This window comes from Brassica oleracea, chromosome C1 (assembly GCF_000695525.1).
Source record: "Brassica oleracea var. oleracea cultivar TO1000 chromosome C1, BOL, whole genome shotgun sequence".
In the NCBI taxonomy this organism is placed as follows: Eukaryota; Viridiplantae; Streptophyta; class Magnoliopsida; order Brassicales; family Brassicaceae; genus Brassica; species Brassica oleracea.
Genome location: NC_027748.1, coordinates 37,294,145 through 37,299,443, shown reverse-complemented (window position 1 = coordinate 37,299,443; position 5,299 = coordinate 37,294,145). Strand labels below are relative to the sequence as shown.

Below are 5,299 nucleotides of genomic sequence, written 5' to 3'. Positions count from 1 at the left end.
CAAATTTATAATCTTTATTTCAATTTAGTCAATGCTAAATTAAAGCAAAAAAATCAAAAGAAGACTAAGAAAATAAGAAGCATGTTTGCGATGAATTGTTATTTAATTATAATTCAAGTGTTTTACAAATCAGGACTATTTTATTACTGTAAAAAATATCGTAATAGTTATTAGTAAAAAAATTAACTTATGATTTTCATACATTGTTATAAAATATATACATATTTACATGTTTCTATTTTTTGATCGGTTTTATTCGGTTTTATCGGTTATATACCGAACCATATCCAAATCCTACGGTTTTTTAAAAATCATATCCATTCGGTTTGTATAGTATATACCAAATCAAAATCATATTATCTATTTCGGTTTGGTACGGTTAAGTTTTGTCATATTGAACAGCCCTAGTTCCAACTCACATTAAATAAATATATATAACACGATACGTAACAAAATATATGATATACATAAATCCTTACATAAACACCACACTGGTCAAGGTCTAGTCTTGCTTAAAAGATAAGTTCACTGTCTTTACCACTGGAGTTCGAAGACCAGAGACAGCTCTCCGATAACCCTCTCGACATGTCTTCCTCCAATGGCAGATGGCTCCAATCCACTGGTCTCCCTCACTTTCAGCCATCCCCCAATGTAAAGCTTTGAATTTTCTATCGTTTCCTAAGAAGATCTATTAGCCCACGAGGCTTCTTGATCCTTTAGATGCAAATTCTCGATCTGGTGGTTTTTGATTGCTCTAGGCAAAGTTGTTTAATGTTGAGCAAGTTTTGAATTTAATGGTGTGAGTGACTTCTACACACAGGATTATGGATACTATGGTGGTGGACAAGGAGTAAGAGGATACCAGAATGCTCAGAGAAACGACTTCTTTGGAGAACCAACTACTCCTCAATACGGTTCTCGTCCATCGAGCCAACGAAGGAACAACGGTGAATCTGAGTTTAGTCCCGGCCTCTTGGATCTGCATTCTTTTGATACTGAGGTAGGTGTTTTATGATTAAATGCTGGTGTGTTTAGGTGTTGCATCCATAAAATTTATTCCTTCATGAAAGAGTGGACTCATTGCATAACTCTCTTACTTGATCAAACTATTTTTAGCAAAACAAGTTTAAATTTGGTATCCATAAGTCAAAATCTGTTACAGAATCATCTCACACCGTCTAGTTATTTGATTCTCTGTTGAAGATAAGATGAATGTGTGAACTTCATTGCGTTTGCCCTAGTCTTCTAACTTGTTATATTTGTCAGCAGATTCCAGTCTCTACCCAATTAGATGGACCGTCAATGTTCAATCCCAGTCAAAGCCAAAGCTTTGATGACTTTGAGGCTTACAACAAGCAGCAGCCTAACCGTAGCCGTGCGTTGGCTGATAACTTGGCAGCTGAGAAGGAAAAGATGAATGCTGTTGCAAAAATCAAAGTTGTTGTACGTTGCCTTCCTATTCACTTCTGTCCCTGTAGCGAATCACTTGAATTAACACTTGAAATTAAGTGATTTCCCCAGCCTTTTGCATCGTGTATGCTAATCATTTCTTCAACAGGTGCGTAAGAGACCACTTAACAAAAAGGAGTCGGTGAAAAACGAGGAAGACATTATTGACACACAGATGGTTTGGATTTTGTGCAGTCTCAATTCTCTTAGACTTCTCTGTAGCAAGACACCAAGACTGATCGATGACTATATATAATCGCAGGTTGACTTGACAGCCTATGTTGAAAAGCATGAATTTGTGTTTAATGCTGTGCTAGATGAGGAAGTATCAACTGCTGTTTGGAAGTACACAAGATCAATGTTTACTCTAGAGGGAGCCTTGTTATCGCGAGACAGTAGAGCCTGTTGTTCCTTTAATTTTCCAGCGCATCGAAGCCACTTGCTTTGCATATGGGCAGACAGGTAAACAGTCTCCAAATGAATCATACATCACTTTCCAGAAAAACTGACAAGCTAATAGCAGATCAATATTAAAAGTATTTGGCATCTCTCTTTAATTTTCTCAACTTATTATGTCATCTTCGGTTTCTGTTTGACCTCTCAGGTAGTGGCAAGAAGCCGCCTTTGCCTCTTAAGGCTTCAAGGGATATCCTAAGGTTGATGCACCACACATACAGAAACCAAAGGGTTTCAGTTGTTCGTCAGCTTCTTTGAAATCTACGGAGGAAAGCTTTATGATCTCCTCAGCGAGAGGAAGTAAGTTGTTATTTCATCTTTGACTATTATACCCATTTTATGCATCTGAAAGACAAAACTATCTTAACCTTTTATAGGAAGCTGTGCATGAGAGAAGACGGTAAGCACCAAGTGTGCATCGTCGGTTTGCAAGAGTACAGAGTCTCCGACACTGATGCCATCGTGGAGCTTATCGAGAGAGGAAGCGCGACGAGAAGTACTGGAACCACCGGCGCAAACGAAGAATCCTCTCGCTCGCATGCTGAGGGGAATCAGTCAAAGCCCCCTCGCCTCGTTGGCAAGCTCTCTTTCATCGATCTTGCTGGAAGTGAACGAGGTGCAGACACAACGGACAATGACAAGCAGACGAGATTGGAAGGAGCAGAGATCAACAAGAGCTTGCTGGCGTTAAAAGAGTGTATTAGAGCTTTGGATAATGATCAAGGTCACATCCCTTTTAGAGGGAGTAAGTTGACTGAAGTTCTGAGGGACTCTTTCATGGGGAACTCTCGTACTGTGATGATATCTTGCATATCTCCAAGCTCTGGATCGTGTGAGCACACTCTTAACACCTTAAGATACGCTGACAGGTTTGGTTTTACTTGTATCTTTCTTTCTTTCTTTCTTTCTTTTTTGTTGTCATATGTGCGTTCATCCCATTAACTGTGAGGAACTGTAGGGTTAAGAGTCTCTCGAAGGGAAACGGCTCTAAGAAAGATGTGTCTTCTTCACCCTTGAACCTATGGGAGTCCACGAAAGTTCCTTTATCTACCTCACTTCCTACTCCTCCATCCAACTATGAATGAGATGTGGAATGAAGAGAACGATGACTTTGATGCATCGGATTACGAGCAAGAGAAGCAAACGTGGAAGAAAAACGTGAAGCCAGAGGTATCCTATGCTCCGGAGAGAATCCAGAAACCTAATATTCCAATGAAGTCAAGAGACATGCCAAGGCCTGATATGAAGAAGTCAAACTCTGATGACAATCTAAATGCACTTCTGCAGGTAACCTACAGCTAACTAAAGGAATCTTCTGTTTTTTTTTTTATCAGCCTTGACGTAAGAACCATTTTTACAGGAAGAAGAACTTGTGAATGCTCACCATAAACAAGTTGAGGATGCCATGAACATCGTGAAAGAGGTATGAATTTTATCGTGTTGCAAGCCTCTTGTTTCGATTCTACCTTTTAATGCCTCTATAATATCTTTTTGGAATCACATGTGCAGGAGATGAATCTGCTGGTTGAAGCAGACCAGCCTGGAAACCATCTAGATAGTTACATTTCAAGACTGAACACTATTCTCTCTCAGAAGGCTGCAGGTACACTCCAACTGCAGAACCGTCTTGCTCATTTCCAGAAACGTCTTAGGGAGAACAATGTATTGGTCTCTACTACCACTGGGTGCTGACCCCCTTCTCGAGCTGAATGCTGGTCCTTTTATATCTCTGGTTTTGCGCTGGTGCCCTGTGGAAGATATGCATGATGAAGCTAGAACTCAAACATAGTACATGTTCTAATAATCCTTATTCTAATGTTTAGTTCCTGTAAAACTCTGAGTTCAATAAGTGTGAGTTCTTCCTTAAGAAGCTTTATTTTTAATATTGCTTCAGCACGGTTATCTCACCTCTCTCAGAGATTCAAACAAACTGGTAAAACCCTGCACATTATATCACTTTCGAGACTGAACGTTTAAGGTTTCAAGAGAAAAGGTTTCACATTTATAAAGACACCCAAAATCTTCAAATGGGGACCTGACGCATAGAAAGCTTTAGAGGTTCTCAAACACAAACTAGACGTTCACCTCAACGTCAAGACTCGGTTTTTAAATGTGCTGGTAAAAGAAGAAAGTTTCAAGAATCTGAAAAAAAAAGAAACTAAAAAGCTCCAGAGTGTTGGGTGAAGAGCCTCACCTCTCCTCTTCATAAGTTGGATGCTGTTGTGGTGATGTTGGAACAACCCCTAGTACTCTTCCTCCTCTGAATCTTCACGTTCGACTTCCAAACAACTCCTGCTTCAGACGCAAGTTTATTATACAGCGCTTTTCAAATGTAGAAGCTCACTTCTTGCTCCTCAAGATACTGAACAAAAATCTTTAGCAAATGTAGAAGGATCAGCTTTCAGCTCGTACTTGGACAATATAATCACCACCATCCCCTGATTTGGCTTGTACCTCATACCCTTCAATGTTCTTACTGCTTTCTCACCCTGGTAGTGCCTGGCTAAACCGTCTGACGTAAGCACCCAACAACTCCATGCTCGGCTCAATACCAGAGCATTTAAACGCCCTTCCCAACAAATAGTGGGCGTAGCCTGTCTCACCAATATGTGAACAACCGAGCATGGTGTTCCAGTAGGTGGCATGTGTTTTGCTCAATCCCCGAGGCATGTTGGTGATTGCTTCATTCCCACCACCATTGATAGCTAATGGAATTCCAAACTGCTACTCCAGCAAGTTTGGAATTGTATATATCATAAAACAACCTCCTTGCATCCTCAACAGAACCACACGATCCATAGAGCCTAAGTTGTTTGCTTAGCAGCTGATCAGTTTTGAACCCCAACTTAAGCAAGCTGGCATGAATTTAAATAAATATAATTTAATGTTGTAATACTATACCTCCATATGTTAAATATTTAAATATTTGTCGATGTTAACTTTTAAAATTATAAATATTTTTTTTAAATAAATAAAATCATATTATCTAACAATGATTAATCTTTATTACCTTAAACCAATGAAAACAAATTTTAAACTATATATTTTATTTAAAAAATTAAACAAAAACTAAATGTTTAATTATTCACTACAAGAAAACAGCAAGGATTCTGAGGGAAAAAATCGTCGGAATTTCGTCGGAATATCGTTTTTCCGACGACATACCGACGAAACAAGTCGTCGGAAATAATTCCTCGGAATTTCTTCTTTCCTCGGAAATCCCTCGGAATTTTCCGACGGAATTCCGAGGAAACAAACTTCCGAGGAAATTCCGAGGATCACTAGTTTGTCGGAAATGTCCTCAGAATATACCGAGGGAGAACTTCGTCGGGATATTTCCTCGGACGTTCATCGATCGATGCGTTTTTGGACATATATACATCGATCGATAGGA

The 5,299-nt window shown here is 39.3% G+C and overlaps 1 pseudogene; it reads left to right on the top strand.

Annotated features, from left to right (window-relative positions):
• Nucleotides 1–585: 585 nt before the first annotated feature.
• LOC106339104 lies at nt 586–3,807 on the top strand (annotated as a pseudogene).
• Nucleotides 3,808–5,299: the final 1,492 nt, after the last annotated feature.